Source organism: Lissotriton vulgaris, chromosome 11 (assembly GCF_964263255.1).
Source record: "Lissotriton vulgaris chromosome 11, aLisVul1.2, whole genome shotgun sequence".
NCBI classification, from domain to species: Eukaryota; Metazoa; Chordata; class Amphibia; order Caudata; family Salamandridae; genus Lissotriton; species Lissotriton vulgaris.
Genome location: NC_141699.1, coordinates 665547273 through 665572137, shown reverse-complemented (window position 1 = coordinate 665572137; position 24865 = coordinate 665547273). Strand labels below are relative to the sequence as shown.

Below are 24865 nucleotides of genomic sequence, written 5' to 3'. Positions count from 1 at the left end.
CATTCAGGGAAGCGGTTAACTGTGAAAAGAATGAAAGAAGGCACCCTGCCTCGGGTTATAGAGGCCCTAGCTAGAGGATCCAAACATTATAAAAGAGGGGGTGATTAGCCTAGAAGCTGAAACTGCACAGAACAAACACAAAGTCAATCCAAATAGACTCAACAAGATATATTAGAAAAATATATATTTTTTATTTCTTTCTTTTAAATATATTTTTTGATTTTCAAAAGATAAACATATAAAGATTAAATAGTGCTTTTGATTTCAAAGTGATACTTTAGGAACAGAAGGAAAACATCTACAATTGGGAAAGAAATATATTCTATTACAGGAGCACAAGACATTTATTTGGCTGAGTTAAGACCTACCCAGTACCGACCACACTTCAACCATACTAACACACTCACTCACAAGAAAGTTTACTCTATCTATTGTTCTAACATTCAACTTTCATTCATCCATTAATTCTTCTAGACCTGGCGTGGGCAACAATAGATGGTCAGTATGTTGCCTAGATCGGGAAGTTATTCCAGGCAGATGGTATTAATACGGGTCCTGATGTAGTTAGGACAAAGTGCCGTATTCCTGGAAACACGTGCCGACGCGCGTTTTGGTGAAAGGCCAATGTGGCCACACCTTCGTCAGGGCTGGGGCAGTAAACTGGGTGGGGAACAGGAATAAAATCTGTTTGCTTTGTTTAACTGACTTCAGGCAACGATAGAAATAAGTAGCTTCAAATCGCCAGGGGGTGATTGATACCAATCATTACCAAGGTATTAGTTCTCAAATAGGCATCCTCTGGTGGGGTTTGAGTTAAAGGCAAAGTGTTCAAAGATGTAGCTCACAGAAGCCATATGTCCGACGATTTAAAACGGCTGATGACTGTCCGTTATAATCTCAAAACGATCGTACTTTACGGGATGTGTCGCTGTTGTACTTTCTACCACCAGTTAAAGGAAGTCCTATTGGCAATCAATCAAGAAGGGAATACATCGCGTTACTGTGTTTTATAACGTCAGTTGATGGGAGTCCTTCAAACACTATTCAGATGCCTTAAGTGTCGCAGATGGGGACGGAACGGTTGAGTCGAGTAATGGTGAATCAGGTCCTTCAAGGGAAAATGCGGGTATCTTTAGATGGGATTCCGCCGACTACAATAGTCAGCCTAAGGTAACGAGGGCAAAGCGGGTCACACGGGTTCCATTGTAAGATCGTTCGTCGTTTTCAGATGGGGTTCCGCCGACTGCTCCGGTCGACCAACTGCGGGATACAGGACAACGCCTGCATTTTAGCCCAGAAGGTTACTTTGCATCAGCTGCAGGTCTTAGTAGGCCAATTGAATTTTGCCTTACGAGCGATTCCCATGGGAAGAGTCTTTTCAAAGAACATAGCAAGAGTGATGTCCGGTCTACGGTCTAAGTACCATCACACAAGGTTGTCGGTGGGTTTCAGGGTGGACTTGGAGTCATGGCGAGTGTTCTTAGACAACTTCAATGGGATACTGTTATGGCAGCAGCCAGCGTGCAACAACAGTGAGTTAGCCCTCCATACTGATGCAGCGGGCAGTATTGGTTTTGGAGCAGTATTGGGCGCTAGGTGGTGCATGAAGCATTGGCCTGAGGTATGGGTTACGTCTGGACTAACACACAATGTCACCATTCTGGAATTGTTTCCTATCATTGTCACCTTACACATTTGGGGAGCATCTTTGGCGAACACAGGAGTAATTTTTTGGTCAGACAGTAAGTCAGCTGTGATGGCCATTAATAATCAGAGCACCAAATGCCCTTTGGTGCTGCGGTTGTTGAAAACTCTGATTTGCCTGTGTCTCTTGCATAACGTGCATTTTGTTGCCAAACATGTACCTGGTGTGGCTAATACAGTGGTGGATGCTTTGTCTCGATTTAAGATGGCCGATTTCAGGGCACGGTGGCCATAAACAGACAAATGGATGACAGATTTTCAAGAGGAGTTATGGAGACTTGGTGTCCTATTGCCGCACTCCTAATTACAGCATCATTGGCACCCAGACAAAACGTATGTACAAGAGGGCTTGGGAGGTATACAGCGCAACTTTTGTCACAAGCACCGGGCAAAACAGATTCACACCGGAACGTGTCCTGGGTTTTCTTGTGGGTCAGAAGGAGCAAGGAATGTCACTCTCGTTAATGCGCAGGCAATTGTCTGCCATTGCTTTCTTTGCGGGGGTGCATGGTGTTAGAGATCCCACCAAAGATTTTAGGGAGCAAAAGGCTATCAGGGGTTGGGAATGTTTGGTACCTGAAGTGCAGGACACTAGGCGACCTATCAATGTAGAAAGGTTGGGTAGGCTTGTGGGGGCCCTACAGTGGGTGTGCCGGTGTCAATATGAGGTAAGATTATTCAGTCAGGTTTACTTGCTTGCCTTTTTCGGGGCCTTGCAGGTCTCTGAGTTGGTGGCAGCATCCAAACAAGGTGAAGGTGGATTAGGACTGGTGGACGTCTTGCTAGAAGAGGGAGCAGTCCAAATAAGGATACAGCGGTCAAAGACAGACTCACGCGGAAGAGGCACATGCGTTAAATTGTATGCGGCCCAGCAGGCAGCATTTGTCCAGTAGAATGCACAAAAGAATATCTTAAGGTCCGCCCAGTGGTGGCCTCAACTACGCTTAGTACACAATGATGGGGTGCCAGTGACAAGATATCAGTTTACCCAGGTATGTTGGAAGGCATTACGATATTTAGGGGAGGATCCATGCTGTTTGGCTCCCATTCCTTTTGCATAGGTGCAGCCACTACAGCAGCTTAAAGGGTTTGTCAGCGGATGCAATAAGAAAAGTGGGTCGTTGGCAGTTAGAATGTTTTCAACTGTATGTTCGGCCATGTCTTGTTTAAGGGGAGGAATGTTGACCAGGGTGCCTATCAATCATGGTCTTAACACCATTTCTTTCTCTATTGCAGTTGTTTTACGAAAACCTGTGCATGTATGTTGGTGTGGGCATTCTTTGATTTGCAGTGCCGAACAGCAATTTCACGGGTCCAGTTTGGAGGCAGCACAAGGGGCCGCTGGGTTTGTGCACCAGTGGCTTGGGGTGCGGTTACAGGATCTCTTTGTCCGGCTTCAACAAGCGGTCGAATGCAAAGAGATGCCTCGCTCAGTCATTTTAGTTATGCAAGTAGGTGGGAATTACATGCTGCTTTTAGGCAGACAGGGAGAGCGTGAGACCTTGTTTTCAGTCCTGTTTAGGATTTGGCAGTTCTTACCAACTACTGTGATATTGTGGTCAGAGGTGATACCTAGGGTGGTGTGGCTTGGTGGGGCCTCAGCGAAGGTCATTAATAACTCTGTACAGAAGTTGAAATCTTCAATACATAGACTCTTACGTGGCTCTTCAATGGGCACAATTCGGCACAAATTGCTACATCCAGGGAAAACGGAGTTGTTCCATTACAATGGTGAGCAGCTGTCGGTAAAAGGAATTGAAATATTCATCCACACAATACTGGGGGTGGTTCTGGAGCACAGTCAGCATCAACGGGGGGCAGGTCAAGTGCGCCGGGGAGCTTCTCACCCTGTGGCGGAGCGCTGACAGTTAACAACAAAAGACATGCTCAACAAGGGAGGTTAAGTGACTGGATGGACCCCATGACGGGGTAGGACCGAAGTGTTTAGTGGATTGGCAGAGAAAGGGACTGGCCTGCTAGTGGTCCTCAACCCTACCACCCTAACACGTTACTTAAGGACAGAGATGAATCTTGGGGAGGCTGGTGCGATATGCAGAGCCCTGGTATTCAAGTAAGGCAACTGCTTGTTGTAGCACGTTGTGACCTGCTGGCACAATGTGCGCAGCAGAGAATTCTAGACTATGAACAACTTAATGCTATGCTTATCTGTGACGACTATTACAATTTTATGGTGCCTTTGATATGTGTATGTGGGAAGGTTTTACCATTTTTAGGTACTTCTGAGGGCAGGTGCGGTATGCAGTGCCCTGGTTCAGGTAATGCAACTGTTTGCTGTAGAGCGTTGTGGCCTGCCGGCATAATGTGCGCAGTAGAGTGTACAAGAGAATGGTCAGCCTAATGCTATGCTGAAAATATAATAACTATTTTAATATCTTAGTTCCTTTGACATATGAAGGACGCTTAAGTGTGAAGCATGTATAACTTTTATGTACTCAAGTAGGATACTTATACTCTAGTAGTGGTTATGTTGAATCATCCTGCTTGATATGAATAAATCTACACCTTGAACAACATAACCGGATTCTGTCAATTCATGGGAATGGCAAAGGGTGTGGGTAGAGATGGATGTTGCCAGTGATTGGGAGGCGTGAGTGTCACGTTGCGTACATACTATGAGCAGGCGCCCCCCGGGCCTAGAGGAAGGGCGTCCTTAGCTGCACCACAGGACCAAGCATTCCACTGGGAGGTCTGTTTGAGGAGGGGGACGTACGTTACGGTTTCGGGATGGGTCCGGGATGAAACGAAACCAAATCCTAAGGGATTAGGTATTTAAGGCAGTGCCGCGTGGGGATCATCTTTTTTGTCTCCCTGGACCTTAGCAACAGAAGAGCCGGAAAACCACCCACCCACCCAGCTTTTTAGATTGCGGAGCGCTGACAGTTAACAACAAAGGGCATGCTCAACAAGGGAGGTTGAGTGACTGGATGGACCCCATGATGGCGTAGGACTGAAGTGTTTAGTGGATTGGCGGAAAAAGGGACCGGCCTGCCAGTGGTTCTCAACTCTACCACCCTAACACGTTACTTAAGGACTGAGATGAATCTTGGGGAGGCTGCCTGTGTTCAGGTACCTCGGTGGGCCGTTGCGCTATGCAGAGCCCTGGTTTTCAAGTAAAGCACATTATGGCCTGCTGGCACAATGTGTGCAGCAGAGGATTCTAGACTATGAACAATTTAATGCTATGCTATCAGTGACGACTATTACAATATTATGGTGCCTTTGATATGTGTATGTGGGAAGGTTTTGCCATTTTCAGGTAACTCTGAGGGCCAGTGCAGTATGCAGTGCCCTGGTTTAGGTAATGCAACTGTTTGCTGTAGCGCATTGTGGCCTGCCGGCATAATGTGCGCAGTAGAGTGTACAAGAGAATGGTCAGCTTAATGCTATGCTGAAAATGTAATAACTATTTTAATATCTTAGTGCCTTTGACATATGAAGGACGCTAAAGTGTGAAGCATGTATAACTTTTATGTACCCAAGTAGGATACTTATACTCTAGTAGTGGTTATGTTGAATTATCCTGTTTGATATGAATAAATCTACGCCTTGGACAACCTAACTGGATTCTGTCAATTCATGGGCATGGACCCTGGTGTGGGTAGATATGGTTGATGCCAGTGGTTGGGAGGCGCGAGTGTCACTTTGAGGAGCACATACTATAAAGTTTTCAAGTTTCCCAGGTCTATGCGTGAGCAGCAGTGACGTCACACAGGCCTCGCAGCCCCTGAACTCCAGGGGGCCCTCTCAGCACAATACCCTAGCCTGAGAGCTCCTGACTGACTCCGGAGGTGGGGCCCCCTCCATGTACTTTGTGGAGAGGAGAGGGGGGACTCAAGTTGCATTACGCCACTGATGAGCAGCTCACTGAGTCTGGGATTTTTGGCTTTGTGCTCGGGGATTTGTAGTGTTATTTATTCTATAATGAAAAAGAAGACTATGAAGTCCCGGAATGAAAAAAATCCTGGATTGTACACAGATGGAGCTAGGAATGCCAAGAGCTCTGGACGACAGGTACAGGAAGTATGAACAGTCCAGCTTAAATTCACTGCCAAGCAGAAGTGGGAGAGCCAGGGTACGGTAGGCATGCATGGCATGCGCTGCAGGAGTCTGCGTTCGATGCCAGGGCAGCAGCTCAGAGTCCTGGGAGATCTATTCATCCTTTTATCTTTCCAAGGTCAATAAAAAGGTAATATTACGTTGGGGTATAATAAATATGTCACCTGCACAAAAGTAACCCTTGAGATGAATGTGAGCATTGCAGTACACCTTTTACCTGAATCAAGCGTTGTGACCTAATTTCCAAAGTCACCAAAGTCATCTTCTTTCCTTTCATCAGTCTCAGGCGAGCTATTAGAGTTACACACTCTGCTTTCATTCCAGCACCCTTGCCTCTTTACTGCAGCCTTTCTTTCCAACCTACTGAGCCAGCTTCCCTCTCGCCTTCCTCCATGCTCTTATCCTCCTGCTGTCCCTGTTGAGCAGCAGGGGCACACTTCCTTAATCACACAGTTACTGTCTGCTCAGCTTTTTTCACTCCTTCTACCTTAGTTTCCTTCTCCATCCTTCATTCCGGCTCCTTGTTCCTTCCTTCGCACCAGCTTCCCTTTCTTCTGTCCCTTAGCGCAGAGACAACTCCTTCACTTCTGCACCTTTCTCCCATTTCTAGTTCAGCATGTCGTTTTCTCCCCACAATCTATAGCACCCGGTTGAGTATGTGATTTATTTTACTCCTACAGTAGGCAGAGAGAAAGAGGTCTGAAAAGGATTAAGTGAAACTGACTTACAGCACAGATGACTGGTACGGGTTGCTGTACTACTTCTCCTGGACGTCTGAGCTGCTTTTGACCTGGTTGACCGTGACACTCTAATATAAAGACTCTAAGAAGCCGGCATAGAGGGCACTGCTCTTAACTGGATCACATTCTACCTTCACAATAGAACAAATGTTGTCTAAACCCCCCTTTCTCTTCCAAACCGTACTTCACAAAAGCAGGGGTCCCTCAAGGCTCTATCATCTCAACCATGCTTTTCAACATTTACATCAAGTCATTACTGGTACTGTTCAATCAGGTTCACCTCACATATTATAACAATGCAGATGGCACACAAATATTCCTTAACTCTATCGCTGCTAGCGATATTTTCCTCCTGTGCTGGATTTTTCAAAAGTCCATCATGTATGACTATCTGGGCTCGTCATCAGTGTGCGAGGAGGCTACACCATGACGAGCCCAGCTCGTCATGAGCCTGGAAGGGGTTAAACTGGAAAGTCCCAAAGAGATTGGAAACTGACATATTTTCAGTTGTCTCAGAGCCATTGATCAATCGCTGACATGGAGCCATTACAAATTGAATACTATTAAAACGGAAATACTCACATGTGGTGATTGGGAAAATGAAGACCCACTCGCCGCCTAGGCTGATGATTTTGTAAAACCACCTAACGTATCAAAAGAAGTAAGAAACCTCAGAATTACCATGGACTCCAAGCTAACAATGAATGCCCAAGTAGACAAACAAGCAAGATCAAGCTTTGTAATTATAAAATCTCTGCAGCGCATTTTACCTCACCTGGAATTTCCACACAAGGTTCCAGGCCACCATAAATCTTATTCTGTCTAAACTCGATTTCCACAATAGCCTGTACCACGGATCATCTTTAAGAACTGTAAAACAACTATAAAAATACTACAATGGATTCAGAACTCTTCTGCCAGACAACTCTTACATATAAAACCGCAAGCCGACATCTCCCCTGCCTTGAAAGCCCAATATTGGTTACCGGTTACCAGAAGATCCACATTCAAGCTGCTTTGTATCACCCACAAAGCGATTTATGGAATTGGACTGCTCTTCATCTTGAATAAAATCACCAAATACATTCAACAAAGGAACCTCCGCTCTGAATTGTCACCTCACCTAAAATCCCACTATACCAGAAAAAAACATAGGTGTCACATATGCCTCTGTTCAAGCAGCCAAACTATGAAACTCTTCAGCCTGAACGCAAGATCCACGGATAACTACCTTATCTTCAGAAGGCTACTCAGGAGTTGGCTTTTCCCTACATAACAACCATACTCAAACAGAAAAATACAGCGTATCCGTCTGTATATGAGCATTTATTTGGTCTATAGATGTGTACCTATATATGGGCCCGATTCACAGAACTAACTTAAGACAAAATCCTAAACTTACTACTTTTGGTATTCACAGAAGTTAGGATTTTGTCTTAAGTTTGACTTAAGACAGACTTAAGACAGACTTAAGTTAGGATTTTGTCTTAAGTCTGTCTTAAGTCTGTCTTAAGTCTATCTTAAGTCAAACTTAAGACAAAATCCTAACTTCTGTGAATACCAAAAGTAGTAAGTTTAGGATTTTGTCCTAAGTTAGTTCTGTGAATCAGGCCCTATGTGTATTGCTTTGTATAAACATGTATGATAATTATGTTTTTAATGTGTAGATATTTGCTAGTTCTGCTTAACAAATGTACATATTACTTACAGTTATATTATTCTATGTTTAACATGTGTATTGGTGACTGCATAAATAAGTACTTTTGTCATCATAACTATTTATCTACGATTGCTTCACTATTGAAGTACAAAACAAATAATACAAATAAATACATTAATTTAAAGTACAGCAACACTTGAAAGTCTGAGTTTATTAAATACACCTTAAATATACATGTATTACCTTCCTTATAGATATATACCTTCCATGTACTTATGTATTTTTATATTTATTACTTTGCTTCAAATTCAGCATCTCGAATGTACCACCCTATAGATCTCGTAATATATCCTCTACCTCCACTCTGACTCGTCATCTAAGACCTCATTCTACTACTCTCTCCAACCCACCACCCTATTTCTCACCCTATACCTCTCTCAATATATCTATGTCAACTCTGACTCATATCAAACCTCATTCTACTACTTTTTAAAAAGCACCATCCTATTTCTCAACCTATACCTCTCACCCATCCCAACCCCCATTCCACTACTAGACCCCAAAAATAACATTTTTAGACTCTTCCCTCCATCTCATACCTCTTCTACTTTTTAGATCTACCAAACAAGCCTTTCTAAACCCTTCCCTCTGACTCTTCCCCCTCCACCTCCCCTGTACTCATCCCAAACCTACTCCTACTGCTATGAACTCAAAAAACCAAAAGAAATTCTAGTCCCTTCCCTCTTTTGTCCTTCCACTATTACTTTTCAATCCAAAAAACAGACTAACAGGTCCACCTCTCAAATTAATTTCATGTTTCCCTATACTAATCCCCCACTAGACCTGTTTGGTTTCTGAAGTAGTGCGCTACCCGTTGTAAACTACTTCAACACCTCATCAGGGGTAACAAGCCCTATATAAATGCAAACCCTTCACTCTTCTATCCCTCCACTATCCCTTTCCACTACAACATGTCCACTGTTCTAATTAATTTCATATTACCCTATACTAATACCCCACAAATCCTGTTTGGGTTCCGGAGTAACATGCTATCCGGCAAAAACTGCTTCAATACCTCATCAGGAGTAGCAAGTGCTATATAAATTCAAACCGTTCCCTCTATCCCTCCACTATCCTTTTCGATCTAAAAAAAAAAAGACTTATATGTCCACCGCTCAAATTAAATTCATATTTCCCTATACTAATTCACCACTAATCCTTTTTAGGTTCCAGAGTAGCATACATCTCTCTGAAAAGCACTTCAACACCTCATCAGGAGTAGCAAGCGCCATATAAATGCAATCCCTTCCCTCTTCTATCCCACCACTATCCTTTCAATCCAAATAACAGACTAACATGTCCACCGCTCAAAATTATTTTATATTTCCCTATACTAATTCACCACTAATCCTTTTTGGGTACCGGAGTAGTGCGCTACTCACCAAAAAAGCACTTCGACGCCTCATCAGGGGTAGTTAGCGATATATAAATGCAATTAAAATCATGCGATGAATCTGCAATTTTGGTCAATTTATCAAGGTATCCATCGAAACCTCAAAAAGACCTCCTCCATTTTACAAAGATCCAGATGGGAAGAAGTCCTTCCAATCCTGGGTATGGTTGCTAATGTTCTGCTTCAATAAATTAAAATGTATCTCTCTTATTCTCGTTCCGAACAAACTTGTATTTCCTGAAAGAAGTGTCTTATGTTGTGTTCCAAAGACGAATCGATGTCGTCACAGATTTTAATACTGAGTCTGATTGTATTCTTCGATTTCCTCTCCTCTCAAGCATCCCAAGGGCTCATCCTGTTCAGTGATATTCACCGCTATTCCCCTCTAGCTGCTATTATCTCGGCTTGTTTTGTGTGCTTGGTTTAATAATCGAAAAGCGCCTAAATGTCCTCAGGTGCTAGTGCGCTATAGAAGAACGCTAAACGTGAATAAAAATAACTCTGCTTATCAGATGGAACCACAATATTCAAATTCCATCTCAAGTCCTCATGACTCCAATTGAAACTATACAAAAACATGCAATTATCCTCCCAGAAAACTAACCTTACAAGTCGATGACTTAGATACATGAGTTACGAAACTTTGTAGGTTTTGTAGTGTGAACAGTTATGGCTACTAGTCTCCAGCAGCTTCAAAGGGGAGCCTAGCAATATGAACCTTCATAAAATATTATGCAGTACCTTTACCTACCTTAATTGTTATTCCCCTGTTACCAAAAAAGTACATACTGTTGGTGACTCACCCTTGCCGTAAATGTGCTGACTTCATTCACAGTTATTTGTCAGTGCAAGTCAGAATTTCCATATGCAAATAACTTTTTGACAAACTCCAAGGTTTTGTAATACACAGACGTCAGCACTGTATTCTTGAAAGGGTGTAGCCACCCTGAGATTGTGGACATTCCAGGTTTTGTAAACTTCTTCATGCATGGATAAATTCCAAACCATATTTTGACCCCTTCCGCCCTGTAAATCATCAGAGATTTATTTTTGACAAGAGCATGAGCAAGAGCCTTTCCACGGTTTCGCGGGAACAAAAAACGAAAACATGTTAGCAGGTGTGTTTGCACTTGCTAAGTTCATTTTTCACATTAAAATATACACGATTATTTTTTCTCAAAACGTTGTGAGAAGTATTTCTGAAAAACTGCAGCTGCGAAAGTTTCTATGCGTAAACTGCTAACGTCTTGTGAAGGCTGTTCTCCCACAAGGTCGGAAACCCACAAACGCGGGTATTCCGACTGTGTGTATAAGAATTGGGCCTCCTGATATTTTTTAGTTAAACCGGTGACCTATATAACAAGCTTTGAAAAGCCAAAAGATCTCACCTTTGAAACCGGTTCGCCTGTGTGACCTATTGGCTCTGCCAGTGTCTCTTGTTCAGGCTGCATAGCACTGACAAAAATACTCACTCAGTACAGCATGATCAAAAGGGTAAAAATATGCGATGACGCGGCCGTGTTCTTCCGAAGGCGCGTACATAAGTCATGACATATTGTTCATGCGCATGGGTGTTAATCAGGCGTCGTTTTTTTATTCACTGATCCGTGATCGAACTCAAAGTAAGAAAAATGAAATGAAAATGCTATTTTATATAACAGAGGGGCGAGCAGCAATTTGCTGCCTGGTATGCCACAGAAAAAGGTCAAATAAAAAAATAGGACAGCAAAGAAAGATGGGGACAAGGGAGAAGTTGGTTGTAGTAGCCGGTGTGGGGAGAAAGGTGAAAAGAAGGACACGAGGGAGATACCAATAAAGACGCCTGGGGGAGACACACAAAAAGAAGATGGCAACATAGAGAAGAAGGCAAAGGAACACAGGTGAGAGAGCAACAGGGCACAGTGGACAGAAGCAGGCAGGGAGACAGCTGAAAAACACATGCACTCTAAGGGAGTGCTTCAACCAAAGAAAAAGTTGTTTCTTAAAAGGGAGGAGTGGAGGGGCGCAAGTAAAGAGGCTACGCTGCTCCATGGGAGGGATAAAAATAAAATGGACAAGTCAAGCCATCCAATAAGAAGTACGCAAATGAGAATAAAGCCAAACATTGGTAAGCAATGGGTGGCCTATAAACCCACGTTAAGTTCCTGGTAAGTTGACAATAGGTCGTTTACAACCAGACTCGATCTAAAAAGCGGTAAACATGGTTTTTTTGTAATTGAATACGGTCTGCAGTAAAGGGAAAACATAACCCACCTATGCTTCAAAGATTAGCAAACATAGCAGAATTGTCTAAAGGACTGACACTTGGTTTAATATTCAGATGTATTGGGATCAGAACAATTAAATCATTCATTCAAATGAGTGTCTCACTATTGAAAGACCAAGACATAACACTGAAACAGAACCTTGCATCACACTCCACCACTTCCACCAAAGAACTCCATACATTCACTAGACAAGGGATGCTAAAAAAGACAATCTCTGTCAAGCATCCTTTATTCCCAGATGTGTCAAAGACAGATATAGAAAGCACTGGTCATACTTAGAGAAACAAATAGGATGAAGATTAGGGAGGCATAGGCACATCTGGCATCAATGATCAAAAACAAACTCTCAAAAGCAGAATACATATTTACAGATAGATTGAGCAGGACAATTCTTCAGGTATGATCGAAAAGCACAGGTAGGTCAAGAGATTGGTTAAAATAAAATTAAAATACTTGGTCCTCTCTTTGTTACTGTTTTTCTATCTGTCCCCCTTTTCTGTCTTTCTCTGGTTCAGGGTCAAAGTTTGATGATGAAAAACATCACAGTCCATAGAAAAATGACTGCGGGTGCCCACCACCCGTACCATCGGAACAAATTAAGCACAGGCCATAATGCACTTACTTATTTTCTAAAGTTGAGAACGAAGCTGGAGACTTCTGGACCTGGACAGCGAGTGCTCTATGGGCACCCGTAGATTGTAATGTCCCAACCTGGTCTCTCCTGAGTGAGTGAGCAATGCAAAAGACAAACACATGAGGCAAGTTAGACAGGAAGAGCTGCTTCTGTGACCACACCTCCTACCCACAGGGCAGATGATTGAAACAAACACGTGTTACCCGGGTGCTTTAATCTTTTGTTGCTATGATTATTATTTTTCCTTTTTAGCGGGCTCGTAATATGCGGAAGAACCAGTTTAAAATGTGTGCATTGTATGTGCAACTTGCAGTCCCTCGGGCTTTTTACTTAGAGCCGGAGGTCATTTTTCAGGGAGAAGAATGTACTTCCTGCATTTCAACATCTTTACGTCCATTGCTTAAAGATACATAAAATATTGCAAAGGTGACTTCGCGCACCTTGTACGTTTGGCAGCCAGAGTACAAGTAAAGACCCGCTTCTTTAATTTGGTTTGCTTAGTTAAAGCACATGGTATTATTGCACGTCTTTTTATGCTCTACAAATTATGAAGGGATTTACGTGACTTACTGAGAGAAGCCATTACAAACATAAATGAAATAAAATGCTACAGAGATTCACAGTTTATATTTGTTTGAAGATTATGCCTGTAGAAAAGTTCATTCTAAAACAAGAAATGAATGAAATTCGGCAATGAATTAACGGATTCTGCGTGCGCTGTACAAAACGGTTTTGCCTCGTGGAATTTCGTGTTTTTGCTGTTTTGGAAACGTTTCACGAGTGCTTCAGTGTTCTTGAAATTTTGCGTGGTTTGTGAATCATCACTGTTACAAATGGGGATTTCTGGTTGGCTAAGGCTTGCGCCAAAGCCAGGCAGAAACCACCACTCTACGTCAGGGCAAGGAAGTTACACGCCAAAGATAACCCCTGCTCACCCCCTTGGTAGCTTGGCACGAGCAGTCAGGCTTATCCCGGAGGCAATGTGTAATGCGTTTGCGCACGCACCCAGCAACAACCCAAGGCCCACAACAAAGGAAACTTCACACAAGGTTATATAAAAAATAGCCTTTGTATTATACCAAACACATTAGATAATAACCACACAATTTACACTGTGCCAACTGGTACGAGCAGTATTTACAGGGGATTATATACACAGGACAGGGCCACATGGACCACCGTCAGGATCAGCACTTAGTAGAACTACCTCTTTGTAGAAATAGCACTTTGTAGGAATAGCACTTAGAACATAGAATAATTGTAGCACCAAATAACAAGGGTAGAACACAACCAGTAACCACTGTTAAAAGGTAGGTACACACTACGCAATCCTAACCACCTTAGGCATATATCACGCAGGGAACCCTGAACTCACTAGCATAAGTAATACTAGGTAACACAACCTCCTAGGCATGAAAATACATTTAGAGGTATAGGTAAAAAGGCATTGCATATTATGCATAAATCACATTAGGCAAGTAATCACATTTGCGCAAAAATCACATAAGGCATAACCATGTACCCCAAGCAAGGGCACAACACATGAAACTCTCCCAAAGGCCAATTTGGCTTCTCAGGGGGCTGAAACGCCCTTTGTCCACAATGTCAGGGCTGGGCTGCGCAGGCAGCCAAAGAAGGGCAGCTGGGGAACTGCGCACGGGCACTAGCGTGCCTCCTGGCTCTCCTCTGGGCTCCTAAGAACACTAGTGCCCCTAAAACAATGTGGGAGCCACCTGGGCTCTCAAACAGAGAAATGCCCCAATTCACGTTGGAGCCTTTCGGGCTCTATTTACCAGAAATGCCCCCGGGAGCCTCGTTGGCTCTAATCGAATATGCCCCTGTGGGAGCCTCGTGGGCTCCAAATGCAATAATGGCCACTGGGGCAGAAAGATACGAGCCCCTCTGGGCCCTTTAACAATACTTCGGCCCTTCGAACCTGCCTGGAGCTATCCCCAGCCCGTCAACACTCACTGGGCTGCTCCTTGGTCCCGTGTCGTCTCCTCACTGCGGCGGTGCGGCAAGGCTGCAGGCGGGGTTTGGGAGAGCCTCCCGGACTCCGTGGGGGCTCTCCGGTCCCTCTGCTATCCCCGCGGGTCCCAGGCGGCGCAGCCTCACCTCGGGGAAGCTTCCCCCGGCTCGAGGTGCAGGATGGCTGGGCAGCCAATCGCAGAGCGGCCCTATAGACGAGCCTCCATGCTCAGGGGCGCCTAAACCAATGGCAGCGCGGCTCCCCTCTGATGTCAGCGGGGAGGCAGCGCGGTGGTCCGGGGACTCCCGGGCCGATCAGCTGTGATTTCGAGGGGTAGACTCCCTCTTTCAAGAATATAGAAAGCGGGGTGTGTACCCGCTATGGCGATTCAGTATGCAGCGGGGTGGCACCCGATTAAATGCAAGGGTCCCTTGCGGGGTGGGCACCCGCTAGGGATCAAAGACTAGCAGCACGTCCCTGGCAGGGTGGGCACCCGTCAGGGGTTAAAGAAAAGTATTAATACATGGGGTAGGCTCCCGCTCGGGGGATACAATGGCAGATAAGCGGGGTAGGCACCCGCGCCATAAATCAGCCAGGCAGGGGGATCCTCCAGCGGTGCAAATGCGCTATTTTCAGAAGGGGGAGGCCAGCGCTTCCCAGGGGCTAGCAGGCAGGAATCCAAAAGTCCAGGAAAGTTCTTGTAGGAGTTGGTGGGGGGGGGGGCAAAGGCTGGGCCCAGGGGCCAGCTCACAGGGTCCTCCAGGCAGGGAGGCAGTCCCCAGTGGCGGTCCTCCTGGCACCAAGCAGAAGCAGCAGGCCCCCCTCAAGTTAGAATCAGGAAAGAACATTTTTCATGGGGTTACAGCCCCTTTTTATACACATCTTTCCTTTGTCTCAGGCTGCAGGGCAGGGGGAGAACCAGTCGCAGCTGGTTCTGGAACACTTTGTTGTGCTCAGCCCCTCTCCTCATTCACAGGACAGGCTAGGGACATCAGACACACCACAGGGGGCGGAGCCAGAATTGTGTAGAAAAGACCGAGCCCTATTTAGGTCCCAGGTGCAATCCTCCCACCCATCTGGATGTAAATCTCTCTATTCACCACCGGGGCAGACCCATCCTGACTCCTGGAGCCAGGCACACCAGCCAGCTCCAGCAAATTACAAGCCAGACAGTCACTCCACATTTATTACACAGACATGCCAGGTTCTAGAAGTGGCACTTCCACACTAGACACAGTAAAGCCGCACACATCCTCGCGCAGCATTCACTCTTACGAGTTCGCACACACCAAACTCGACCCTGCACTCCCCATGCCTCAGGAACTACCATGGACACACACATTCCCCATGCATTCCTATGGAAGGGCAGGGCAATCTCACCACACACACTCAGAGTGCGCACGCACTTCACACTGGGTCACAGTGTTAAAGTGCGCAGAAGCCAAAAACAACCATATCCAAGTCACATATAAAAGCAAAAAGTTTAGGGGTAAACCTGCCAATAGGGCCAAGTCCAACACAACGTCCTTCCAGCCAAAACGCAGGGTAGACCAATCACTACCGTGATGGGCTTCCCTGCTTTGGGCGATAGAAAACAGGCACGGGCCCGCAACTGCAGGGACACCCTCCTGTTCAATGTCACGTTGAACCCATGTGGTTACTTCTGAAAAAGCTGTCTGGAACAACTGGGCTACCCCACTGGAACTCCCAAGCTGTCCACAGCCCGGACCAGGCCCTAGGCCACCCAGGTGCCACTGGTCCTTGCCTATTGGCAGAGTGGGGGTAGTAACCCCTGGTACATAGTAGCCATTCTCCACTCTTCCACTCCTCAGGGCAGTTCTAGATGGCCACTGATCCTCCAGCCTAGGGTCTGCACCCTCAGGCGGACTGGAGGTCACGGGTGAGGCTCTACTCCCCTACCTCTCCTTCTAGGGTTCCGCATTCTCCTCCTTTAGGGGTACCCATAGAACACCACTCTCCCAACCTAGGGTTTAACCCCTCAGGTTGCAACGGGGTCAGAGGGGAGGTCTCCCTCCCTCTGCACCCCCTTCCAGAGTTCTGCACCCTCCCAACTGGAGTGGTACCCCTGGAAGATGAACAGGTCAGGACGCTGGTTACAGATGTCCTTCCCTCCAGGTCAGGGGGATCCTGAACCTGGCCTCCCAACCTTAGGTCTAAAACCTTTGGTGGAATACTTGCCTGGCACTCAAGGACTTCTAGGGACTTACACACCATCCCCTTGAGGCTAACACATGACTCATTTGTTGTGTGACTGTCTGGCACAGATCTTCCGTCCCCTGTCCACTTGACAGTGTGCGAAGATCCCCCAGAACAGAAGTTGTGTCACCATGGTCACTCCAAGGGAACGTATCCCAACTGGCTAGTCCCTGACCCACTGGTTCTTCCACTGGAGAACACACCCCCCATTCACTCCTCACTTCGGACTGGAGTGACACTGCCGGACACTAGAACCACGGGAGCTCTGTTTACAGACGCTCCAGGTCCTCTATACACTAGGAGATCCTCCTCAAATGGACTAACAGGACAGCCTAGGTCCCTAACCTGGTGTTCCCTTAAGAAACCTTCCAGGCTATGAGGCAGGGCTTCGGCGTCTGGGGACTCTCGGTCACACACTCACTCCTACTCCACTGAGACAGGTTGTGAGCCCCTACACCCCTCTCACTACTCTGGGACCTAGCTGGGCTACTCTGAACCTTTTCCACCATGCTGGGATGGAAGATACCTGAACCACTACTTTTAGAATTACTCACCAATGACTCTTCAGAACCTCTGGCACTTTCCCAGTGCTCTGATTCCCTTGCAAGGAGCTCTGGATCAGTAAATGCACATTCCAACAGGTGTTGGCGCAACCCTGGCAAACAACAACTGAGCAGGTGCTCTCCGAGAACCAGAGCGAACAGTTTGTCAAAATCAGATTCCATGTGAACCTCTACCCAATCAACCAGTGCTCCATGACATTCCTCCTCAAACTCCTCCCAAGACTGGTGAGACAGTTTCTTACTGCCCCCGAATTTCAACCTATACTCCTCTTCTTGGGAAACAGGTTCCATACTCTGGGAACTGGGATTGGGACTTCCTGCACTGAAGTCTATATCGCTGCCACCACTGGACTCAACCCTCCCTGGGGAATCCACAAAATTATAACTGCGCCCAGGGGATAATCTACCCTCTCAGGCAAGTTCCTCTGTGGCAAGGGCCTTCTCAGCCACCGCTATCCTCTCCTGCACTAAGACCCTCTCAGTCTCTAGCTTTTTCTTCTTAACACCCAGCTGCACCATCTCCTTGGCATGCTCTAACCTGAGCGGTTCCAACACCAGCTGGTGCTCCCTTTCTTCCTTCCTATCTACCCTCTGGGGGCAGGGAAAGGGATGAGGCACTGCCTCCAACACTGGACCCAGCATGGGACTCCCTATCTATGGGGTCTTCACTATCTACTGGCATCCATGCAGTGTCATTTTCTTCCTCCTCTTGAGGGCTCCCCTCAGACCCACCAGCCTCATGGCGTGAGGCCCGGGCCCTCTCCTCACTGTACTCACGCTCCCAGTCATCCTTCTGCCATTGGGTTAGGTTATCCCTAAGTTTGGGCTGGGTGTCTGACTCATTCACTGCGATGTCTCTCTCTTCAAAAAACTCTACCAACTCATGCATAAACAGACCCCAGAAATTAAAAGCAGATTCCATCTTGGCAAGATGCTCACAGACATGTGCAACACAGAGGACTTAGCTGTCTGAGCTGAAGCAAGAGTACACAATCTAAAAATGACACTCTTAGGAAAAACAATAAAGTAATACTCAAAAACAATAATCCCCAAACACGTGATTATCTAAATGCAGAGTTTGTAGTGCAACCAGTTGTCATTGTGGTATTGCGCAAGAGCAAGTCCAGTTTCCACCGCTGATCACCAATGTTAGAAATGGGGATTTCTGGTTTGCTAAGGCTTGGGCTAAAGCCAGGCAGACACCACCACTCTACGTCAGGGCATGGAAGTTACACGCCAAAGATAACCCCTGCTCACCCCCTTGGTAGCTTGGCACGAGCAGTCAGGCTTATCCCGGAGGCAATGTGTAAAGCGTTTGCTCGCGCACCCAGCAACAACACCCAAGGCCTACCAAAAAGGAAAATCCACACAAGGCTTTATAAAAAATAGCCTTTGTATTATACCAAACACATTAGATAATAACCACACAATTTACAGTGTGCCAACTGGCAGGGGCAGTATTTACAGTATTTACAGGGGATTATATACACAGGACAGGGCCACATGGACCACTATCAGGATCAGCACTTAGTAGAACTAGCACTTTGTAGAAATAGCACTTTGTAGGAATAGCACTTAGAACATAGAATAATTGTAGCACCAAATAACAAGGGTGAACACAACCAGTAACCACTGGTAAAAGGTAGGTACACACTACGCAATCCTAACCACCTTAGGCATATATCACGCAGGGAACCCTGAACTCACTAGCATAAGTAATACTAGGTAAAACAACCTCCTAGGCATGAAAACACATTTAGAGGTATAGGCAAAAAGGCATTGCATATTATGCATAAATCACATTAGGCAAGTAATCACATTTGCGCAAAAATCACATAAGGCATAACCATGTACCCCAAGCAAGGGTGCTCCGGGGACTCCTGGGCCGATCAGCGGTGATTTCGAGGGGTAGGCTCCCTCTTTCAAGAAAATAGAAAGCGGGGTGGGCATCCGCTATGGCGATTCAGTATGCAGCGGGTGGCACCCGATTAAATGCAAGGGTCCCTGGTGGGGTGGGCACCCGCTAGGGATAAAAGACTAGCAGCACGTCCCTGGCAGGGTGGGCACCCGTCAGGGGTTAAAGAAAAGTATAAACACACAGGGGGGCAAACTCGCAGAGCGCTGCCTGCCGTGAGGGAAACGGTACCAGCGCCAGGACCCAGCAGCACTTTCCTGCACTATCCAGCATCCACGGACGCCGTGAGGGGAACGGCAGTAGTCACACCAGGACTACATTGCACAGCAGCACTGGGGGCCGGCGCAGTCCTCTGACGCCACCAACGCGCCTGGAGGCGCCTTAAGTTCATCAAGCGCCGAGCGCTCCTGGGGCAAACTCGCAGAGCGCTGCCTGCCGTGAGGGAAACAGCACCAGCGCCAGGACCCAGCAGCACTTTCCTGCACTATCCAGCATCCACGGACACCGTGAGGGGAACGGCAGTAGTCACACCAGGACTACATTGCACAGCAGCACTGGGGGCCGGCGCAGTCCTCTGACGCCACCAACGCGCCTGGAGGCGCCTTAAGTTCATCAAGCGCCGAGCGCTCCTGGGGCAAACTCGCAGAGCGCTGCCTGCCGTGAGGGAAACGGCACCAGCGCCAGGACCCAGCAGCACTTTCCTGCACTATCCAGCATCCATGGACGCCGTGAGGGGAACGGCAGTAGTCACACCAGGACTACATTGCACAGCAGCACTGGGGGCCGGCGCAGTCCTCTGACGCTACCAACGCGCCTGGAGGCGCCTTAAGTTCATCAAACGCCTCCCGCTTCGCGGGATGCGCGCTGGCAGCGCCGGGCTGAGCCCGGGCACAGGGCGGGCCGTCTACAGCCGTCAGCAGCAGGAAGAGGCTGGGCTGGGGCCCATTCCATTACGTCTGCGACAAAATCCCCTCTTCACAGCTCGGACATCAAACCCTGTCTACAAGGTACACTGGAGTATTAGCTGGGGGAACTTAGTTGTAGCTGTGTGTCATTGATATTACATCGGCCAAACACCAGTGCAATGGGCAAACGTAAATCTATGGAGGGGGGTGTCCAGCATCCGAAAACAAAGAAGGGGAAAAAGACAAAAAAGCTTAATGTCAATAGTGCAGATTCCACCCTGACACGTATTGAAAATCTTGTCGGTGATTTTGAGGAAATCTTAGCCGATAATACATCACAACTTGAGGTGATTACTACACTCAATATTGAAGAGCCAGGTATAGGTAGAGGGAAAGTGATCCCGGACATTTTTAAAAGGAAAATTAATACTCCTCAATCCTTACCTATCTGCTTAGTACATACCCGACCAGAGAATACCTCTGTGTTGGCTACAGTGGGTTTACCAGGCTCTATAGATGATGATGATGATCCTCTAATGGCTAAAAGTTCTATCACCGACAATGGGTCTTTACAGTCAAGCCCCAGGGATATTACAATCCCATGTAGTAATAAATATGCTGTGTTGGAGGGGGAAACAGGTGATGCAGCAGATGTAATTGCACAGGTGTCAAAACGGGGTGCTATTGATAATGTACTAGGCATTTGTGTTCCAAGATCTGAGGGTTGCCTGAATTGTTCTGGTTCAATTAAAGCTATCCTCTCTAAATTAGAGAAACTAGAACATGATATGGTGGATATTAAGAAAATTCTGGCAACATTACACCATAAAGGGAATGCAGCCTTCCCCAATAAAACCCTGCCTCTAGCCACTCCTTCACCAATTCCAACCCCACCACAACAATTATTGCACCCCGCTTCTAGCTCCCCAGCTACTTGTAAGCGCCCAAAGAACACACTTTTAAGCACTAAGTCCTATCCAAAATCATATGCTGATACTATAAGACCTCAAGGGATAGATCTCCAAAGTAAGCCTGGTCCTTCGACTGCCTCATCATCTAGTAATATGAGGACGAAAAGAGATAGCTTCACCACAGGGAGCCAATATTTTACACCTGGGCTTAACACCACAAGATGTGCTAATAAGATAGTTTATATGACCGGGGTCCCAAAATTAAACAATAAACAGGGCCATGAATCCAGGGACTCCTTACATAATAAAACCATACATTGGCTTAGACACGTCAGGGGCTGTAGATCCATCATTAGAGAAGACCTGATAAGTGTCAAGAGATTGTCCTTATTTAGTTCTAGTAGTGATTGCATCGAAATTCAATTTAATAACCATAGCATGGCGGATAATCTGGTGAATTTGGAGTTTCGGTCCTCTCCCCCTAGCCACTCTAACATCCAGATCAGACGCTTGCCCTCATGGTCTACTGAAGGGGCAGACGACGACTCAGGTCTTAATAGAATAGACTGACTAATTGGTATCAATTCTAGTTCACTTCAAGTTTCTGTTTTTGAGGGGAACCAAGTGGTAAACATCCCAAAGGCACTGAGTGTTCCCCCGATTCTTTCCAGCTTGGACCCTCCAAATCAGATCATGAGAGAGGCAGGTGGGGTAGGAGAGGGCAACCTTGGAATGATCCATATTTTGTCCTGGAACATTGCAGGTCTCAAAAAGAAACTGGCCATCCCGGATTGGCATGAATTTATCAATAAACATGAGATCTGCATGTTCCAGGAGACCTGGAGCTTGGAACCCTTGTATATCTCTGGTTACTCCACCTTTTACATACCGGCAGTAACCCAAGGTATGGGCCGACCCTCGGGGGGACTCCATATCTGGGTTAAAGTAACATTGAACTTGAATATTAAAATCCACAATGCTAACTCAGAAGACATCCTCCATTTATCCTTTAAAGGGCCATTGAATGGTAGCAGAATTGACCTTTTTAATGTATATGCAGGAGGAGGCCCACCTCACCAAAACTCGGTTACAATCTCCTGTTTGGAAATGGCCTTGGCAGGTATCCCCCCACATTCTAACATCATTTTGGGAGGGGACCTAAATTGTACATATGAACCCCTAAGTGTTGAAGATCTTTTAGGGTCCCAGGAGGAAGATATTAGATATTCTGTACCCCCTCTACATTTAACCCCCATCAAGAGGTGCACGGTGAGGGCACTGAAAATCAATGCTCTGACTATGGAATTTAATTTACGGGCACCCAATGGGAGTACCATTTCGGACCCTAGCGGGGCAATGACTTTTAACAGATTGAATGGGCCTTCACGTATTGACTACATCATCCTAGATGTAAATTCATGGGGATATGTTGTTGACATGAAGGTCAAGCAGATGCCTGATAGTGATCATAATCCCCTCTGTCCAGATATTAGATGGGAAACTAGCGGAAACACCATAAATATTCCCTTAATTTCAAAAGCAGTGATCCCTACTAACTGCAATCGGAGGCTCAAATGGAATAAAGTAGCATGCCAAGAGGATACATTAGCCGGCATAGGACTTAAAGTGGCTTCAAAGGTGGTAGAATTTTCTCAGCTCAACTCCGCGCTTGATCCAGCAATCAGCGTAGACCTTAGAAAATCCTATAATGAATTTATAGAAAATATAGGTTCTCATTTTAAAATAAGAGGTTCCAAGGGAGGGATAAAATGTGTACCTAAAAAATGTAATCCATGGTTCACTAAAGAATGTAGAGTCCGAAGGAATGCGATTTCCTCAGCCTTACAGAAAAAAGATCCTGTAGCAGTAAGGCTGGCCAGACATGAATATAAAAAATCTACAGAATCTGCCAAACGGATTTGGGAGGAGGACCATTGGCAGGAATTAAAAAAGGCGGCTTACCTAAAAGATTCTACTACTTTTTGGGCCTTAATAAACCAACTAACTAGAAGGGGCTCAGATTCCATCCCTAATACCATAACTGAACAACAATGGTTTACGCACTTTTCAAATCTTTATTGCAGCGAGGTAAGGTCAGAGCAATCCCTGATCATCCCCCCAGACCCCGAGATAGTCCCTATGCTACCTGAATCTGCTGACTATTTTATACTTTCGGAAGTCCAGTCAGCTATTAAAAGCATAACCCGTGGGAAGGCCGCAGGCCCAGATGGGCTCCCAGGCGATCTTATTCTTCATGACCCCTTCCTATGGGCCAACCTTATTCTTCATTTGATGAATTTATTGTTAAAAGGCTACCCAGTCCCAGATTCATGGAAGGGAGCGGAGGTGGTTGCAATTTATAAAAAGGGGGCGAAAGAGGACCCTGCCAACTACAGACCAATAAGCCTAATTGACGTCATTCAAAAGGTGGTTGGCAGGGTTCTTATCTCCAGAATGGGGATTTGGCTTGAAGAGGGGGACATTTTAACACATTTACAAGCGGGTTTTAGACAAAAAATAGGTACAATGGACCAAGTATTTAGATTCAAAGCGACCTACTGGAAGACTGTTTCTATTGGTAAACGGTCGTTATACCTGGCCTTCATTGACCTCAAGACCGCATTTGATTTGGTCCCCCGGGTCAAATTGTGGCAGGTACTGCACGAAATGGGCATCCCATGTTACCTCTTGGAACTAATCAAAAGATTGCATGATGGTACATACGAGAGAATCAGATGGGGGAATAAAGGTCAGCTGACAGCGAAAATACCTGTGCAGAGGGGGGTCCGCCAAGGGTGTGTGATGGCTCCGACTTTGTTCTCCCTCTTTATAAATGGGGTGGCAGACCATTTGAGGGAGGACCTAGCGGATGCCCCCACCCTGGCTGGGGAAAAACACCTACCCTCCTCTTTGCTGATGACACTTGTGAGAAGTTGGCCTGGTATATAATGCTCACTAATTCTAGTGATCACTTTGTACCATGCCAAGCAACCCTTATGATGATGTTTGTAATTCAACCTTGTAGACCAGTTATCCTAGTGGTAACGTGGACAAAGCAGTCTTAGGCTAAACTCTGAAAGGCATGTGAAGCCAGCTGTTATACCATACACAACCCCCTTGAATACCAAATGAAAGGGACACCACACAGATATATATTGAAAATATATATTGATTTATTAACTATAAAATCCCCTGGACTCTTTATGAGCACAGAAGCACAAGCGTTAAATCACAAGACAGTTTAAAATACACAAAAGTTGCACAATATGGATGAGCCCTAGGGGCCACCTAAACCATATACTAAGAAAGTGGTATAAGAGATACCAATAGGAAAGTGAAGAGGCCTAGGGCCTTGGGAATCGCTGGAGCTATTCGAGACTAGCAGTAACTAAGTCGGGAGAGGCCCACGGGACTCGGGTGCAGTGTTCAAAGTGCATGCACTTTCCAATACAAAGTCTATGGTGTGTAAAAAGTACAAAGTTAGAAAGTTAGGAACCTTCCGAGTGACCTACGGAGCTGAAACTTAAAACACAGGCCCTTGGGATGTGTACCAGTGCAGGAGCACCGGCGGAGCTGAGTTACCTCACCCACGGGAAGCGGGTGCACAGGGTCGAAGTAGTGTCGGGTTTCGTCACGCTGGTCGATGGTGCTTGGAGCTGAAGATGCTGCAGGCGGCTCGATGTGAAGAGTTCCGGTGGATCCAAGGGTGGATCTGAAGATGTGAAGACCTGAAAGCAGAGGGGACAATGTTCAAAGTCACTAGCCAGTGACTACCGTGGAACCAGATTGGAACCAGGCGATGTCGGGTGCAAACAGGCGTTGTCAGGTAGCTTCTTTCTGCAGCCACGTG

General features: G+C 46.1%; 1 protein-coding gene across 3 annotated transcripts in view; it reads right to left on the bottom strand.

The window, feature by feature from the left end:
* Positions 1 to 12658, bottom strand: part of LOC147683305 (phospholipid scramblase 1-like) — a 546679-nt gene extending 534021 nt beyond the window's left edge. Inside the window, exon 1 of one of the 3 annotated variants that reach the window (XM_086944818.1) lies at positions 12524 to 12658. The gene's annotated coding sequence lies outside the window, so the exon portion shown is untranslated. Of the gene's footprint in view, positions 1 to 7103; positions 7124 to 12523 lie in introns of those variants that run through there. The other 2 variants (XM_086944819.1, XM_086944820.1) reach the window with 2 other exon arrangements.
* Positions 12659 to 24865: the final 12207 nt, after the last annotated feature.